Source organism: Chionomys nivalis, chromosome 12 (genome assembly GCF_950005125.1).
Source record: "Chionomys nivalis chromosome 12, mChiNiv1.1, whole genome shotgun sequence".
In the NCBI taxonomy this organism is placed as follows: Eukaryota; Metazoa; Chordata; class Mammalia; order Rodentia; family Cricetidae; genus Chionomys; species Chionomys nivalis.
In genome coordinates this window covers 18,003,207-18,023,180 of record NC_080097.1, presented here as the reverse complement: position 1 = coordinate 18,023,180, position 19,974 = coordinate 18,003,207, and the positions used below count along the sequence as shown (strand labels likewise).

Genomic DNA, 19,974 nt, shown 5'->3' with positions numbered 1-19,974 from the left:
GAAAACAATGCCACAAATATTTACGATAGTCTGTGTTGTCTCGTGACCATCTACCCTAAAGCCTCAAACAACACGAGTGGCTTTAAAATCTAACAGTAAATATTTCAAAGGAACAACCTGTGCCTCATCGACCCATCTCTCTCTCTCTGTGGTGTTTTCCCAAACTCCACAACAGTGACATGTCCCTTGAAGGGGAGTCTGTCCACATTTCTGTTGACTTGTAAGGAAGCTCAAATCCCAAATTTTATTGCTGAAAATATTTACTTCAGTCATATGTAGGGTCCTTTTAACTTCCACTCAAAAATACGTTTGTTTAATTTCCTTTCCTAAGACCTATCTGAGCAATGAAACTTTAGCCTTCAAGCTGTTCTTCCCTTCAGGGGTCGTGTGAATTAAGGCTGAGCGCCTTTCCCTCTACAACCGTATCGCTTTGAACCTATGCAGCCTGTAGTTGAGAGCTAGGCGAAACATGTTTGTCGGCCCCTAATTTCCAGGCTGTTGCCTATAGGGCTTGCCTGGAGCCGCTTTCGGGAGTGGCTGGGTCTAAAATGTTGACAAGAAATCTGTATCTGGGCTCAGCCTCCTGTGAAATTAAATTACTGACAAAGTGAAAGTGGGATGGCGGGAGGCCGGCGCAACAACTTGTTTGAGTGGAAACCACAAGCCTGTAACCGCAAGGTGTGCCTTGGTCAGGGTGAGAGAGCCAGGGTCGCAGCTCTGGTTCTGCTTGAGAACGTACCATGCTTGTGTCTTTGCTGGACCATAAAGGAAAGTTCTGGGTCTACGGCAGGCAGGCGGAGGCTCAGTCGCTCCCGGAAAAGATTGAAGATCACTGGCAACTGACTTCCCTTGCGCTTTGAGAAGGAACTTTTCATTAAAGGAAGCAGGTTTAAAGGAAGGCAAATAATTGTTCAGCAAAGAGAAGGGTGGCTGTGAACTTTTAGTTCAAGCTCTTATGTAATGTGCAGATTCCTGTAGCTCAACTCGTGCCCTGTCATTATTGTAGATTAAAGGATTCGGCATCGATTAGATCGGTGGTTCTCTTGAGGTAGTTTCCCCCCCCCCCTGTGGACATCTGGCAATGTATGGAGACATTTTTGATTGTCATAGTTGGTGCGGGATGCCACAGGCATCTATTGAGTGGGTCGCGGTGATGCTAAGTGCCCCCATAGCCCATAGAACAGCTTCAACAAGGCGGCGGGGGGGGGGGGGGGTCCTCTTCTAGGCAGTAATACTGCTGGGATTCAGAAAGCCTGATGTAGACATGGACGTCCCTATCTGCCAGCAAAATGGTCATGGGGAAGCGAAAGACTCAGAGTGGACAGAACTGTGACACTGTGATGTCACTTCTCGTGTAATGTCGTCTAATAACGACATTTCGGTGATGTATGTTTTTGTTCCAGCGGCCGGGCTCCTGGTGACTTGTCTGAGGGTGTGAAAGCATGGGGTACTCTGAGACCGTATGGCTCATCTGTGAACATTCAATTTAGCAAAGCCGTAGTAAGCAATTTGATTATGTGAAGTGCGCCGCCATTGCCGAACCCTCACGCTGCATCTGATTGCTTACAGACCTATGCTGGCCTCGCTTCTCATGCAAGGTAGCCATGGGATACCAAGAGAAAGGAGGAGCAGTTCATACACGCCGTGTTGTGGAACAGGAGGTGTTTTTGTTGGTGGGTGGAGGAGACATATTACGGGGCACACTGAGTGTGGGAGAATTGAGCGTTTGACAGCGAACGGTGAGAACAGGAACAGTTAAGGAGCTGCCGGCAGTGAGCGACTGTAGGGACCCAGATCCTAGTACACTGTAGTGATCTGTGTAAATTTAATCTACAATCAATGTCCACCAATGAAAGAGAACTAGAGTACTCTCTATGCTTTTGTAATTTTACATAGTCATATACGATCTAGTTTCCTGGGTTGTTTTGCTTTGCAGGGAGAAACTTTGTAGTTTGAAGTTTTTCAAATACATTTGAACGATTCTGTTTACTTTGATAATGGCTCTTATTCACAAATCAGTAGGTTCCATTATATTTTTTCTTCCCAAAGGGTTAGTAAATAAACTTAAAATCCTGTCTCTGTGAATGACAGGTGGAGTGATAACCCAATGCGTGGCCAGGTGATTTAGCTAACATGATTTTAACATTTTAGTGAGTACCCACACTGAACTGGACATAGGTAATCCATGGGAATGAGTGGCGAGGCACTCCCTGCCTAGTGACCACAGAGGCATGCCACCGCACACTTGGAACTCCCCAACAGCAATGTCAAGGTCCTTGTGATGGTATCTGGTCAGAAATAGAGGCACAGGGTGACTGATTATGTTAGAAATCAGCTCATCAGAGAAGTCTTAGATGCTGTCTTATGGGACTTAAAGTTGGTACCAGGACCGACTGATTATTAAAAGTTTTAACAGTATATCTTTAATAAGTTCTGATTTATAAACTAAAGCATATTTAAAGCACTGCTTAAACAAGTTTTTCTCTGTGTGTGTGGATAGAGTGTACGCCTGCGTGTGTGCATGTGCACCCAGCTGTGCATTCACATGTGGAGTCTAGAGGTGTTGGTGTCTTGTATCGGTTTTCACTGGAGTTTTTGAGACAGCTCTCTTACTGACCCGAAACTTGCTGCGTAGGCTAGTCTGGATGGCTGGTGAGGCCCCAGCACCTGCGCATCTCCAACCTGACTGCTGCTGTTACAGGCATGCCGTGGTTACAGGCTAAGAGCCAGGCGCAGAACCGCATGCCCATAACTGCATGCTCTGGATCCTAACTGAGGTCCTCACAGTTTGCCCAGAAAGTACTTCACCTACCGAGCCACTCCGCAGCCTATTCCAAACGTGTCTATCAAACATTTGAAACTGAAGATTTGAACAGACTGTAAACATGTTTGTTCCCTCCGCCCCCTCAGCACTCCAATCCAGATTTGAACACTCCTTCAGATGAATTCTGTGCATAAGATAATTACAAAATGGCAGTGCTTTTGAACACAACGTTTCTGTCATGAAAAGAAATTATTTTCTACTACCGGCTTAGAGCTGCATTGTTTCGGTTAGTAACCCTTTAACTAGAATATACAACTTGAAATGGTGCTGGATTTCTGGATTTCTCCTCTAATGTATTATTTTAAGGATACACAAACCAAGGTTTTTTTTTTTTTTTTTTTTTTTTTTTTTTTTTTTTTTTTTTTTTTTTTTTTTTACCTGCTAGTTACAAAGGAAGAGTGGTTAGATAGAAGTAAAATTGGTGTTGGTGTTACTATTGCTCCATCGTGAAAATGATGGGAAACTCAAATGACCTTCCAGGTGATAGGTCTCTGTGGCTTCAGAGGCCAGCATGATTTTTGTACCCACACTGTGAAGTCCTTCAGGTTCCCAGACGGCACTGTGCTTGGATGTCTGTCAAACGGAGCCCAAGTGGGTTTGTGTGTATAAGTGTTAATTTGTAGTTTTATCATGTAGGTAAAAATAATTTATTTTGAGTACTTTCTTTATTAAGATTATTGTTATACTTTTTAAAGTGTGTGTGTGTGTGTGCGTGTATGTGCCTCTATGAACATATACCAAATGTATGGGTGCTCTCAGCGACTGGATGAGGGTGTTGGATACCCAAAAGCTGGACTTACAAGTATCTGAGTGCTGGGGACCAAACTCAAGTCCCCTGAGAGCAGTGAGTGTTCTTAAACATGGAGCCATTTGTCCAGCCCCCATTAATTTTTTTTTTTAATTTAAGGCTGGTTTTAGATCTTTTATTGCAAGTTTGTCTTTTAAATGAGTGTCTCACCATCTTCATCTTTATTTATTTAAGCTTAGTCCTCTCCAAACTTGAATCTATCTCTTGAGCTTGGAGACTTCCACCTGCCACTATGTGTTACTATTTTAAACGTCCCCTCCCTATTGACTCCCAGAGGGCAGAAAGGAAGTCCATTGTGCTGCGTCCATCTGCTTCTCCTTATACCATTCTTCGGGGACTGGAACTTCCTGGGAGGGGGACATTAGCTGCTCTGGGAGCTCTGAGGCCCTCACAGAGGCCAGCAGGTGAAGTTGGTGCATGCTTTTCACTGGCAAAGTCTGAATATCTAAGAGTTCTTGCCTCTGAAAATGCTTGGGGAATACGAGTCTGGTCAAGAGGTTAAGTCCAAGCAGAATGGAGCTTTTATTTATCTTGGTTTCTCGCAGTTTCTAGTTCTTAATCTGCTTCTCAGAATCAAAGGCTTCTGGGTATCAGCTGGTCCTTAGCTTTCCCTACTTTAAATCTAAACATACCACAGGGCCTGATTCTGCTTTGGCCTGCTGGCTGTGATTTCACACTCCAGGCTGGCCAGGGTTTTTATCTTCACAAGCAACCTCACCTATATTCACGCTTCAAAGTGTCTCACTCCGTGGCTGAGCTGAGTAGCAGCTTACATGAATCGGCCTCTGGGGGTTTGACAGTTCATTGCCTCCCCCATCAGATAGCATTTGTCTCATAACAAGGCCCAAGAGACAGGCATTTTTTCTGAAAGACATTCATCAGTCTTTCTAATCGTTGTCTGTAGGGCCACCTCTGCCCAATGAGTCCCTCGTCAAAATTGCATGCCCAAGCACATCTGTAGTCTCCCAGCTGTTTGTTTAGATATCCATTTCTTTTAGATTTACTTTTTTATGCGAACGAATGCTTTGTTTGCGTGTATGTCTGGTTCCCGTGGAGTTCAGAAAGGAGTGCTGGATCTCCCGAAATTACAGACAGTTATGAACTTACCTTGCTGGCAACCAAACTCAGGATATCTGCAAGAGCAACAGGTGCTGAGCCATCTCCCCAGTCCCTCCCAGTTTGTTTTTGACAGTGCAAGCTACCAGCACGAGGTCTTGTTTTTCTGAGTTGCTTGCTATGTTCTGGCCTGTTTTAACCGGCCCTTGGCGTGAAGGCAAAAGTATGTGTGCCTGAATTAATCTCAGAGTGAAAAAGACAACTTCATCGAGGAAGAGGAAATTTTGTTTTAGAGGAGTAATTTACTTGGTTATCATATCAAAAGATTGATACAGGATTTTCTGACAGGTACCCATAATCTGATGGGATTTGCTTGGCAATTTGACAGTCAGTCCTGTAAATTCATAGTTGGAATACAGTGTGTCAAGATGAACTCACAGGAAGCTGGGTGTGTAAGTCAGTGGGTAGAGTGCTCGTTCAGCTTACACATAATTCTAGGTTTGAATCCCCATAAACCGGGTATAGTGCTGTATGTCTACAGTCTCAGGGAGGTGAAGACAGCCATGCATAGGTATGTCTGTGATTTCAGTACCTGGAAGGCAGAGACAGAAGGGTCAGAAATTCAAGATCATTTTCTTTTCTCATAGTGAGAACCAGGTTAGCCTGAGCAACCCGAGACCTTGCCCAGCAAGGAGAAAAAGTGTTCTTTACGATAAGAACGTACAATCACTTGAGCGTTTGAATCAGGGAGCTCTTATAACTGGAGGGGACACAGATTTTCCATTTGGGTTTCTAAGTTCTTATTCATCTACATGTACCTTCAGCCAACTCACAAAACTAGTTCAAAACAAAGGAGCATATATTATTTCTTTTATCTTCTGGTACCTGGTATAAAATGCTGATTTGGAAATTGGATTTTAATTATAGTCATTTCCTGAGCACTTCAAAATCACACTCCGAAGGTGGGGAGAGCTTGTCTTTCCATTGTCCTGTCTTCCTGTCTTTGCTCTCATCGCCCTCGAAGCTGATCTGGCGAAGCAGTCATTGAACTTGTGGTTTCAATTGCCTTTGACTTATCACCGCAGGATAATGATACGGTCTATTACAACACTTTCTGAAACCCGTGCAACATCAAAAAGGGGACGTTTATCACTCGCTCACAAAGAGGAATCAAAGCCAGATGGGAACTTTGGACCGTTGAGTCTTTCAAAGTGGTTGGTGGAAGTTTCAGTAAATTCTTCGACAGTTGTACAAATAATACATATTTACATCGCTAAACAATTATATATTTACATTTGTGTATTTACATGAAATATTAGCCATGGTACTATGTGTTTATATTATCATTATGTACCATTCTCTAGCTTGTGAAATCTAAGATATACATTTAAGGGTTTGGGGGTGGAAAATAGGGTGGTCATGTCCGGTGTGAACTTTCCTGAAAAGCCTAAAGGCAAGGGCAAGAGTTTTGAAAAGCAGGCACTCCTGGCAAGGGAATGTCTCAGGACAGTCTCTAGTGTTACCAACAATTACAGAAGGTCTCCTCTCAAAGGTGGCAGCACACTGGCAAGCCTCCTCTCTGGGTCCACCTACCAGTCTGCTGCACTAAAGTTTAGGGTGTTCCCTGCCCCAGCCATGCTGACTCTGATAGAATTTTGGAGACTGTGAGCATTTATAAAAAAAACCTGATCATTCCTTAGCTGTTTGTTTTAATAAAACTCTAACTTTGCTCACTTTTCTCTGGGATCCAGCAAAAATATTCGGGCGAGGATATCTTTGCTGCGGATAAAGATTCTTTGATGATTTTGGTGTCTTCCAAATTTTGGACTGACTCCTGTCCTCTGTATTTTGGTGGCACATGACCTCAGCCAGCTCACCTTTCTTCCTTGGGATGGACTGTCTTCTCTGTAAGCATAGTAACATCATGGCAAATGGTGATTCTTGGCTTGCTCTGACTCATGCTCCCTGCGAAACTCTGGAACTACTCACTATGACACAGGTGGCTGTTGTTGGCCTGAAATCTAGAAGGTGCTACAGCTTGGATGATACCCAGCCTCCTGAGAGTGTTGAATAGGTCAAGAGAAATCAGCATGCAAGTGTGTAGTGCCCAGCATTTAGTAAGTGCTCAATAAATACTAATGTGCTATTGTGAGCATATGCATAGTCTAACCACATGGGTCCTGCATGTGCCTTAGAGAAAGTTACTCCTGGCGACTTAAATTGCGTTTATCAGCTGCTGGGCTTTATTTTTCTGGATTTAGTGCATTTGGGACTCAACCCTTCTTTTTGCTGGGATTAGATACTTGACTAGATGTGTTTTGTAAAATATTTTATTTTTAATTCTGTGTATAGGTGTAGGTATGTGCATGTTAGTGTAGGTGTCTGCAGAAGCCAGCGGGGTTTGGATCCTCCTGAAGCTGTCCTTCAGGTGGCTGTGGGCGATCCTACGTGGGTGCTGGGAGCCGGATTCCGCAGCTTTACAAGAACAGCACATATTCTCTCCTGCCCCTTTAAATGAATACATAAACAAATAATTTATAATAGGTCAACTTGATAGAATTAATTTTGTTAAAATAAGAATGCTAGACTAGGAGGAAGGTTGGCTGCTTTCACCATGTTACATGTGATGCTTTTTAATAAACTTCTGAAAAATTACTTTTTTCCCACTGTATTTCCTGGAAATGTCAAGATTTTAATTTGAATTGGTTTATCTCAACAGCTTCCCCATATTAAAAAAAGAGCAAACCAGAAACCCTTCACAAATTCCGACGATGCCATTTACCACAGCTTCAAACCTAAGCTTTGCATTACTTAGTGGCTTATTTTCAGTGTTGCCCCTTCCCTCCTGGCTCTGTGAATTATCATTTCCGTGGCAGAGAGGTCGCAGATGAGTTCAGAAGCTGGTATGGGAAAGGATGTGGAGGACTTGGGTTCTCTGTCCTCACGGAATGAGTGAGCTCACGGCTGAGTGCAAGTGAACATTGCAAGCCATGTTGCCTACTGACAACCGACTTAGTTCTCTGGGCCACGCCACCGAAGCATCAAAAGGCTTGATTATACATCAGAAGTATGATGTCTACTTTAGGCAGCAGTACTTTAAATGGTAATAGGGTGAGTAAGTGTGGCTCCTTTCTCCAGTTTTACTTGAATATGAGGAAAGTAAAGAAGCAGGAAGTGTAGTTTTCTATTGATGTGTTTTAAATACATTTCAATCTGGTAGGTGTTTTTCTTCTTTTTTAAAAGTAGAACCTGGCTATTAAGTATTTAACAGAACAGACATAGAAATTGTTTATTGGCTATCATTTGCTTCTGGAAAGTTTAGGCTAATGAAACAGTAAAAGTTCAGGGGAAATTGCCTGGTTATAAATTCTAGCATTCTGAGCTCAAATGCTAGGTGACATTGGTGATCGAAGGCTCCAGCCTTTGTTTCTTGGACACACACACTTTTTTTCATGCCTCTCCGAAATCGGGTGGAAGATTTACAAATCATCTATCTTCCAAAAAGCTTAGTGCTGTTGCCTCGGAAACCACTGAGCAAACACGTACAGTAACCCAGGCAAACAGCCCCAGTCTCACTGGAGAGACTTGGAAGGAGAAACCTGTCATATAAATCTAAGTGGCACACACTAATATTTTTTAATGTGATCAGTATGATTTTTATAATATTATCATCCAAAAGGCAGATTAAAAACATACTTTGAACCAACACAACCCAGGTTAGCCTGTTTTTCTTAAGCTTTACAGGAAATCAAGCAGGATTTAGTGACCCCCAGAGAAGCACCTGCTTTGAATTAAGCGCTGTTTGCATTAACACAGCTTAAATCCCAAATTTACCAAGAGTTGACTCTGTGGGCTCAGAACAGTTTGGGGGAGATTTTTCTAAACAAAATATCAAGTATCAGAATTTCTTCTCTTTCATTTCATTGCAACAATATTGACAACTGCCAGCCCCAAATGCTTCTGCTTCGTATTTTTGCTCTTCAGTTTACTGAGATATGGAAATTATCCTCCAAGGATTTGGTGTTTGGTGTATGTGGTTAAGCCATTTGGCTGGCTTGTTACTAGGCCTCTCTCATTTCATACTCGGAGGGACAATTGCTAAAAAAAAGTGTCTTTACATACAAAATGCCACCAAACAGCTCAAACCACAGATTTCTGTGTCTTCGAAGAATGGAGCCCCAGATGATAATTGTAGGTAAATTTCCTTTTCCAAAGGGGTGTGGTCTGTGTCTGCGAGGAGACAGTGTCTTAGTCACTGTTCTATTGCTCTGAGAAGAAACCATGACTATGGTAACTCTTATAAAAGAAAAGTATTTAATTGGGACTTGCTTCAAGGTTCAGAGGTTTCGTCCATTGTCAGCAAGGAGGGAAGCTTGGCAGACATGGTCTTGGAGAAGAAGCTGAGAGTTCTACATCCATATCCATAGGCAGCAGGAAGAGATCTACTGGGCTTGGGTTGGGTTTTTTAAAACCTAAAAGCCCACCTGCAGTGATTCATTTCCTCCAGCAAGGCCACACCTCCTTTCCAATAGTACCTTTCCTAAACCTTCCCAATAATAGTGCCTTTCCTAACCCTTCCCAATAGTGCCATTCCCTGGTGGCTGGCCAAGCATTCAAATGGGGGTTTCTGGGTGCCATTCTCACTCAAACCACCAGAGACAGTATGAGCGACACTATCATTACCTGTAGGTAGCCAGAGCCTGTGCTGTCCCAGATGGCTGAGAAAGTTCAACGTCTTCTCCTTGTTTTTGTGCAACTAACAAAGAAATGGTGGAGAGGGTGTCTACTTTATTAAAGAGTCTAACACCATTGGCTTAAGCTGTAGGCCATTAGGGTTGGATATAACTATTTCCAGGGTAGATAGAAGTAGTCGCTTTGACGGACTGCTGGGCCAGGATGGGTTTGTGGTGAGGCATAGGTAGGGGTGCTGTCTGAGGCTTCCTTATCTATGGACCTTTTCTCTGGCATTTTTCAACAACATCTTATGAATATTTAACATTCATTAACTCCAAACCTGTGGATAGATAAGGAAAACAAGACCCACCTGTCTTCTACCTTGAAGAAAGAAGAGGAAAAACTTAATTTTTGGTTTTGGGTGTTAAGGAGCATTGTAATGGTTGATACTGTCGACTCTAAGGTAACACTGGATCAGAGAGAGGTATAGCAGTGAGATTAGAAAACCTGTGAGCAGCCCCGAGCACCTCGGAAATATCCCTGTCACTTACTCAGGTTTAGACATACTGGCTAAGGGTTATCAGACTCTGTTAGCTGTCTTCCTGAACTTACTTCTAAATTAGAAACAGCACAACCAGGCATTTTCACTTTGCTCCAGATGCCTGAGGTGAAGTGAAGCAGAGAGAAGAAAAATTTCCTTGGCAGGGTCACCTTGGTCACATAATCAGGTTTAGGTTTTCAGTCAAAAGATGTCTCCTTTTGCCTTGTTGCCTAAACAGACTTAAATAGCATTGGACTTCTATTTCTTTTTCTTGTGCTGTGTGCCTGACATTGTCAAAGGTCTATTTTTAACCATTCCAGCTTTACCCTGAAGGGCATTTGTATACACTGTTGACACTACCATGTTTGATGACTGGCAAATTCCTGCGTGTTCTAATCTTCAGATTCTCTTCCTGCTTTGTTTTTAACTTTCTTCGAGGTGGTGGATTAAAATATGCCATCAAATCAGAGATCATAGATCTTTAGGATTTTCTCATTATAGGAATATTAAACATGTGTTTTAAACTAGGTGAGCCATAGTTGAGAAATAATTATTTGAATTTTATTATAGTTATACATAAATACCTTTATAAACTTGTAGATTTTGAGCAGATATTTAATGGGTATTCAATCATATGTGTCATGATAATGGAGCAGACCTGTTAAAAGATAAGGATTATAAAACTTTGCTAATCAAAATTGCTATGGATCACACTGCCATACTTTGACCTTTATAGACTGTCATGGAACTTGTCTAAAAATAAATAATAATACATACATTTTATTTAGGTAGTTCTGATGTTGGATTCCTTTTAGTATGCTGTGAATATGATTGGTTAATTAATAAAGAAAATTGGTTTGGCCTGATAGGGCAAAAGAATAGAGGTAGGCAGGGAAAACTAAACTGAATGCTGAGAGAAAGAAGGGTGGAGTCAGAGAGAAGCCATGTAGCTTCAGAGCCGGACGGAACTTTACCCGGTAATCCACAGCCACGTGGCTATACACAGATTACTAGAAATGGGTTAAATTCAGATGTAAGAGTTAGCCAATAAGAAGCTGGAGCTAATGGGCCAAGCAGTGATTTAGTTAATACAGTATCTGTGTGGTTATTTTGGGGCTAAGCGGCCAGGAACCAACAAGTGACTCTCCTCCAACATAGTTCCTTGTTTACCAGTTCCTCACATTCTATTTTGCTTAGTTTTTGAAACACTACAAGTTGCAATTGCTTTCATCCTTAACTTCAAGTTAAGTGGTCTTTAAGTAAGGAAATGTAACACAAGCTATTATTTTTGTTACCACTTGTATCTATAAAAAATTTATACAAAGCTTTAATAATTACCAAATTGGAACAATTCTAAAACTCAAATTCTAAGGAAAAGATAAAATCCCAGTTGTAAGGAAAAGCTAAGTTAGTTATATTTTCTATTTTACTGGATTAAAGAAGAAAAAAATTACTACAGTATGCTGTCCCTAAGCCCTGCTATTCCTGGAGCCACTGCAGTTTGGAACAGGTGCACAGAAGAGAGCATCAAGTGTAACAATAAATAGCACCATGTAATTCCAGTAAGAGGAAACTCTTCCTTGGTTGCCAGGCGTGGCGAGGGGGGAGGGGGCAGGGTCAGACAGTGACTCAGAAGAGCAAAGTTCACGGACTGAGTCAGGCTCTGAACTCCCTACAGGGAACTAGCTCCTCTTTACCACCAAGCCCTTACAAACTATTTCTAAGTTCTGTGTGAATGACACTCAGTAGCAGGAAGCAATCTTTATGGAACTTTTCCTTTGTAAATGTTTTAGAGACCAAAGTCACAGAGTGAAGAGTAGCCCCAGGTGAGAACATAAGAGAAAAATAAAAATATTTCTTTCGATAGCTGTTGGATAGGTAAAATTTGATAATGAAATTGTCTGAGCTTTATAGTTACTATTAATACATATACAAAGGAAGGAAAAAGTATGGCTGGTAGGTGTGGAGATTTGAATAGTGAAAATTTTGCTTTATGTTGTGTGGAATCTCAAGTCTGCTGGTTGCTTGAGTTGGCAGATACGAAACTGTGCTGAGGGGGGCAATGTAAGGCCCTAAAGGCCACAGGCTTGGTAAACGGTGCAGCTGCAAGACTTTATGATGACTCCAAACAGGTATACCATGCAGGGTCAAATTCTGTACCATGCAGGGTCAAATTCTGGTTCTATGAGTGTTCAGGTGAGAGAGAGCATGATCAAATGAAGGAATTTTCTAGTCTGTTAACATGTATCTGTCAGGCATGAGCTCCCTGGATTTGGTTGGGTAGAATGGATGTTCTGGAGATAAAGGAGGCATTTGAATGTTTTGGTTGCTACAGGTAAGAAATGATGGCTCTGACTTTACCTAGAGGTGAGCGCTTTTGGGCCACCCCTTCTCAGACTTTTGTACATCTGTTACATGGGAGATTGTTGTGATGCAGGCCTTGGCAAGGAGGGGTGGGGGCTGAAGGTCCGCATTGTTAGCGGGGCTTGGCAAACCACACTCTCAGTAGGAAGGGTGTGTCACATACTACCGTGAGGTTTAAGGAAGGTGTTGGGGAGAAATACTCTTTCGCTCCTTTTGTTAGACAGTGGCTTCCTCATGCCTGTTCCTTTTCTCACGCCTGTTCCTTCCTGCTGGCTCAAATGGTGACATTAACTTCAAACTCAAGCTGCAGCCCCATGCAGTTTTCTTCTCTAGGAGGCTCTTTGTCTTCATCTCACGTCTTAAGTCCCCAGCCTTATTGTGCTATGATTTACTTAAAATCAAGTTCATCTTGTCTCTGAATACAATTTTAATTTTGATAATCGGATGTTATAGTTACCATGATCCGGATGGAAGACCCTAAGAAGGTACCACATGCCTCCCTGTGGTCAGGTCCCTTGCTGGATGTACAATTACATGTTTCGGACCGTAGTGGGTGACTTCAGTACCTCAGCCCCATCAGTCCATAGGCCATGAATAACTACCGCACACTTAAATCTTTTGTTTATTCTTTGTGTCTTTCACATCATGCATCTCGAGCCCATTCATTTCCCTGCCCCTTCGTATCTGCCCTCTGTCCTTGCAACCCCTCCCCCTTATAGAACCAATTTTAAGAGAAAGGAAGAAAAAAGGAGAAAAGGAAAAATCTCGCCATGGAAATTGTGGTGTACTACAGTGAGTCATGCAGTAGTAAACCCTTTTGTCCACATAGCTTTACTTGCAAGTGTTCATTGTAAAGAGTCATTGGTCTGGTTCAAGGCCTCAGGTTTCTGGTACACTGTCTATCGATGCTGGGCTCTCTCGGGCTTCCTCTTGGATGTCCTGTTGCTGCCCTGTGCCATGGAGATCCTGTAGCTTTGGATCTGCAGGGCTGGTCCCTTTATGTGCTCCAGCAGATCACAGAGGATGTGGATGTTGAGTGGGTTATGACCCTGGTTCTGGGCCTGGGTGGTTGCAGGGTTGGTCAGCCTGCCTCCTCTGTCCTCACCGCCAGGGTGAGCTCTCCAGCATTGCCTCCTGCTAGTTCTCACCTTGCAGCGACAAGCAAGGGACAGGGCCAGTTCTCCTGCTTTCATGCCCTCTTGGTTGGTGCTCCGGAACCTGGACCCTCAGTCCACCTCTCCTGCAGTACCCAGGTGAGGTGCAGAGTCCACTCTCCCGGGTGCTGCAGTGGGTGGGGGGCAGGGACAGCTCTTCTGCTCTCAGGGACATCTCTCCCACCGGCCACAAGTAGCATGGGGCTGGGAGGGGGGAAGGCATCTCTCCCCTGCTCATACCACCATATGGCTGTTGTAGAACAATCTTTTTGTGCACTGTGAAGATTGTTCTACAACAGCCTCCACTACCGCACAGCAGACAAGGGGAGTGTAGCCAGGCACCCTACTCACACATCCTGAGGGCCAGCTCAGCTGTGCCTCTGCCAATAGTGTTAGCTCTCCTGCTGCCCTGGTGAGGTGTAGGGCCCACTTTCTTGAGTGCTGTAACTGGTAAGGGGGTACTTCCCACTTTTTAAAGATAGGATCTCACTAGATATCCCTGGTTGGCCCAGAATTCATTATGCAGACCAGGCTGACACTGAACTCACAGAGATCTGCCTGTCTCTGCCTCCTAAGCCCTAGGACTCAAAGAGTATGCTACTATGTGTAGAAACAGTGTACTTATTTTACCATTTTTTTTGGTGTACTATTGAAATGTGAGTATAAGTTTGCCTCCTCTCCCTCCTCTGTTCAAAGCATAGATAAGAATTCACTCCTCAGTGTGTTTTTTGGAAATGTTCTGATATCCTAACTTAGAAGTTATTTTTTCTCTGAAGTGATAGGGAGGTAGGAACATTAGCCTTTCAAGGACAATGCCACACCTTTCTTCTGAATGTAGTCAGATACCAACTCAGTGAAGAGAGTACAACACCACCAAGTGTTGTAGCCTTGGTCAGCACACATTATAACTACATCTGTGTGTGGCATCCAACTTTTCCTCATGCCATAGGAAAATCTACAGAACAAATGGGTGGGACAGATAGCTATTTTGGGGATTAGGCTTTATCTGGCCTCACTCACAAAACCATCTAGAAGAGGAAGCCATATATTAGTTATTAGTCTTAGCTCAGCCACTGTCATCTGTGGACTCTGGAAACTTCTTTCTATCTGTGATGGCTATTCTTGGTTGTCAACTTGACTACATCTGGAATTCACTATAACCCAAAATGGAGGACACAGCTGTTGAGAGATCTTTTCTTAATTTGAAGTAGGAAGATCTTCTTTTAATCCAGATCTTTGAGGCAGGAAGACACACCTTTAGTCTAGAACTTTTGAGCTGGGAAAATCCACCTCTAACCTGGGCTATGCCTTCTGCTAGAAGTGTCGATATAAGGAAGCCTATATCTGGAAAGAGGAAACGTTTGCTCCTGCCTTGCTAGCCAGTCCATTCCTTCACTAGCATCAGAGCTTTCTTATTTAGGGTTCCGGCGTATAATAAAGAACAGCTGGGACATCCAGCCTTGTGGACTGACCAACAACAGGATTATTGGACTCTTTGTTCATAGCCAGCCATTGTCGGATTAGCTGGACCATAGCCTGTAAGTCATTCTAAAAATCCCATGTAAGCCGGGCGGTGGTGGCGCACGCCTTTAATCCCAGCACTTGGGAGGCAGAGGCAGGTGGATCTCTGAGTTCGAGGCCAGCCTGGTCTACAAGAGCTAGTTCCGGGACAGGCACCAAAGCTACAGAGAAACCCTGCCTCGAAAAGCCAAAAAAAAAAAAAAAAAAAAAATCCCCATGTATATGGAAAGAGAGAATCATTCATAAGTTATTCATAAGTTATATACATATATATGCAAAGAGAGATTCATTCTATAAGTTCTGTTACTTTAGAGAACACTGACTAGTACACTACCTTGCTATCCTCATTCTTACACAACATGTAAGAGGCAACACTAGACCCAACTGCAGAGGCATGACTGTGAGTATTAAATGAGTTACTATAAGCAAAGAGCCTCAATGTTGAACAAGACACAAATATTCAGTAAATACCAGGGCTTTTACTAAAATGTTTTATAAAAATTTATTCCATTCTAATACTAGAACTCCAGCAGAATGTACAACCTACAAAAATTTATTCTCTTCTAACACTAGAAATTGAGCAGTACATACAACCTACATGACAGTTTCCCATGAAGAGGAACTCAGGACTTGGTGACTGGAAGTGCGGTAGCTTTAAGAGGATTCTAAGAGGGCTCATCACTTAGATGATATGATTTTACCCCTGGAGAGGAATGGATCAAGAGAAATGAAAGTACTATCATTTGGAGGATAAATGTTTCAAGGGGGAAAATGTGGAGGAAGGAGACTGACATTCATTGGGCTCAAACCAGCCACTCCCTTTGTCAGAGAAGGTGGCAAAACCAGATGACCATCTGTAGGCTCTACCTGTCAACATACACAAGACCACAGGGTCCTCAGAATGCTCTTAGAGGAGATTTCATTATCCTTATTTGCTACTGAGAGTAAACTAAGAGTTTTGTGCCAATAAATGTAAATTACAAGGCACAGAAACCGTAGATTCAGAGACAACTCACTCTTTCCCCTTAATCTTTAGCCATTTTAATAATGTGAGGAATTATAGACATTTAGATTTACTTTATGGAGAACAGTATTTAACAGTCTTCTTAGGAAGAAATATGAAAGTGAAATGATTTTGTTTCTTTATGCTACATCTAAACAAAATTGAAATCAGGGCTTGGGTATCATAAGGTGGTAGAACACCTGTCTAGAATACTCGAGGTCCTGGGTGCAGTCTCCAGCACCATAAAATTTAAAAAAGACATGAAATTATAGAATATAACACAATGATTCTCATTTAGCTCATTATCTTGGGACTATTGCTTTTACCATTTTCTCAAAGACTAGCTTACATACGGCGACGCATCCTCTGATTTTAGATAACAAACATAGAAAGGATATCATTAAGAAGTTAGAAGTGAGTAATTATCTCTGAATGCTAATTCCTTTTAAAATTACTTCAGGTGAGAGTGAGAATGACAGAAGCAGGAAGGCCTTGCTTACAGAAGAGTTCCCACTGGTCCATCCTTTGGTGTATGGGGAACAGGTGTGGTCAGGGTTTCGTGAGTGCTCGATGGGAGCTCTTCCTTTGAGCTATAGCCTTCGCCTTGATAAACTTGTAAGTTCTAGGTTTTTGATTAAATTTATTTTTAAAGTTCTCATATATATTAACTGTATTGACATTATTTCCCCTCTCCCTTTCCTCCCTCCAAACCTTCCCATGTCCCCTCAAATTTATGAACTGTTTTCTTTACTTAGTAATCTCTCTTTTTCCTCCCTCCCCCCCTCTTCCACACACAGATAGATATATAAACATAACATTCTGAGTCAGTTAAGTGTTACTTATATGTGTATGTTATTAGGCTTGACTACTTGATATTGGATAGCCAAATATGGGGCTCATTGCTGGGGAAGAGCAGTTCTCTCTATCTTAGCAGTCTTTAAGCACAGAGGCTCCATGAAATTTCTTCCATCTCTAGTGGCATGGTAACTGATATTGTCATTTTTCAGATCCTGTTTAAGAAGCCATATGTTGAGATTTCATGGGTTCATTTTCCTTTTCTTAACACCTATAAAAGACAAAACCAGCAAACTTTCTGGTCCCCCGACTCTTAGAATCTCTCTACCTCCTCTTCTGTGATGCTCTTTGAGCTTCAGGTGTGGGGATGTGTTGTAGATGTATCCACGGGAATGGGCACCTCATAGTCTGCTCTTCTCTGCATTTTCACCAGTTGTGGCTTCCTGTAATGGTTTCTGTGTGCTGGAAAAGGAAGTTTCTCTGATGAGGAGTGACAGCATGCCTTTAATCACAGCATTTAATCAGGAGACAGAGGCAGATGGATTGCTGTGAGTTTGAGGTCAACCTAGTCTATAGAGTGGATTCCCGGATATCCAGAGCTATGTAGAGAGACTCTGTCTCAAAAAAAAAAAAAAAAAGAAAGAGATACGTATTTAGAATTAGAATGTAATTAGGAACTCTGTTGCTTTACACAAGTATGAGTAGTAGATTTTTCTTAAAGAACCTCACTAGCCCTGGATAGCTGGCTGGATTTCCAGTTGTCTTCGTCACTGTTCTCTTCCTATGAAAAGACACCATGATCATGGCAACTCTTATAAAAGAAACATTTAATTGAGTCTTGCTTACAGTCGAGTCTTACTTTATTATTGTAATAGTGGGGAACAGGGTGGCTGGCAGGCAGAGCTGGAGCTGAGAGCTACATCCTGGAGAACCTAGGCATGGTGCGGGCTTTTGAACACTCAAAGCCCACCTCTAGTGACACACTTCTTACAACAAGACCACACCTACTGTAAGAAAGTCACACCTCCTAATCCTTTTAATCCTTTCAAACAGTTCCACTCCCTGGTGATTGAGCATTCAAATATATGAGCCATATTTATTCACATCAGCATAACAGTAGTAGGCCTGATTTTCCTTCTGCTGAGTAAGCTAATTAGACAGCTGCTGATTACCATCAAATTGTAAGTGCTACTATCACACCTTTGGGACTATCTTGCCATACTGGTTTATTATTTGTGATACTTACTGCCTACTCTGAAGTAAATCTGATAATCTGAAGTTTGATACCTTTCTTTTGATCTATTGGCAAATTAAGAAGAAATTTGGGGTTACAGCATTTAAAAGTTTACTTAAATTTTTTGTTTTTATTATATGCATATGGTTGTTTTATCTTCATGGATGTAATTATTATGGTGTGTGCCCGTGACTATGGATGCAAGAAGAGCATATCGGTTCTCCTGGAACTGAAATTGTAGATAATTCTGAGCCATCATTTGGGTGCCAGGAACTCTGGTCCTCTGGAAGGGCAGCAAGTCTTCTTAATCTTTGATCCATCTTTCTAGCTACCCTGAAAGCTCACTTTAAGAAAAAAAATGATTTATTAGAATTGCTGTTAAGGAATGCTTTTAATAATAACTTACTAGTTTTCTCCTATCAATGACCATGGCATTGATTATAATTAGAAAGCAATTTAAAATAATTTTACTTTCAATTACATGTTGTATATATGTGTGTCTTGTGTAGGTTTCTGCATGCGATTTTGGTGGACTCTACAATGGGGAATGAGATTCCCTGGAGCTGTAGTTAAAGGTGGTTGTTAGCTACCTGGTGTCAGTCCTAGGAACTAAATTTGGGTTCCTTAGGAAAAACAGTATGTCCTCCTAACCTCTAAGCTGTCTCTCTCGTCTCTAAATAATTTTATTATTATTTTTTATTAATTTTTTTCATTTATATACCAGCCACAGTTTTCTCTCCCTCCTTCTTTCCCATTCCATCCTCCTATCCCATCTCCCATCTATTGGTGCCCACCCCCATCCATTCCTCCTCCCTTGAAAAAGGGGCAGGCCTTCCATGGGAGTCAACAAAGAATGTCATATCACTTTGAGGCAGGATCAAGATTCTCCCCCTGCATCAAGGCTGGGCAAGGCATCCCTGCATGGGTAATAGGTTCCAAAAAGTCAGGTAAAGAACTAGGGACAGGTCCTGATCCCATTGCTAGGGGTCCCTCAAACAGATCAAGTTATACAATTGTCATTCACATGCAGAGGGCCTAGGTCTGTCCCATGCAGGCTCCCTGACTTCAAGCTTTACTATAGAACTATAACAATGAAAACAGCACAGTATTGGCATAAAAATAGACATGTGGATCGATGAAATCCAATCGAAGACCCTTATATAAATCCCTAAATAATTTTTAATTTGTGACTTTTTAAAGTTGACTTTCTCTCCTCTATCTCTCTCTTCTCTGGAGGCATGTTGTGATTTGAACCCTGAGCCTTGAGCCTCTTATATTTGGCTTCCATTTAAGGGAAGATACACATTTTTAATATAAAGGACACATATCTATCCTTCCATGGCAATTTAATTCTTTATGCAGCCACTGTACATGTTTCTTCATTCATGTTTTGCATTTATTTTTAAAATGTTAATTTCTTTTCCTGGATATCTGATGCCCTATGACTCCGTATATAAGGAATTACGTTTGTTCAAACCACACAGATATTATGATCATGTCTTGGATTTATACTTATTTTATTTTTCATCATATTATAATTCTGATATTATTTAGTTCAGCCTCCCATATGTCCCATACATGAAGCAAGTGAATTAGAGTTTAGGTAATATAAAGACTCTGTCTAGATACTTCTTATTGGTGTTCAGGGACATAACATAGCAGTACAATATATTAGGAAGTTATGACATGTGGGAGGCAGTGTCTTATGCCTGCAAGCAGTACGTGAAGACTGGTGTGGACCAGCCTTTCAACAATTGGAGGGCAGAAGTTTCCTCAGCACTGTAAGCATCTTGTACTGTGTGATTCAAGATTCAGGATACGCCTTTTGGCCGGGCGGTGGTGGCGCATGCCTTTAATCCCAGCACTTGGGAGGCAGAGGCAGGCAGAGCTCTGTGAGTTCGAGACCAGCCTGGTCTACAAGAGCTAGTTCCAGGACAGGCTCCAAAACCACAGAGAAACCCTGTCTCGAAAAATCAAAAAAAAAAAAAGATACGCCTTTT

At 42.1% G+C, this 19,974-nt stretch overlaps 1 protein-coding gene across 8 annotated transcripts in view; it reads left to right on the top strand.

Annotated features, from left to right (window-relative positions):
- The window catches only part of Lmo7 (LIM domain 7), a 195,728-nt gene that overhangs the window by 98,123 nt on the left and 77,631 nt on the right, over positions 1-19,974 (top strand). The window lies entirely within an intron of this gene.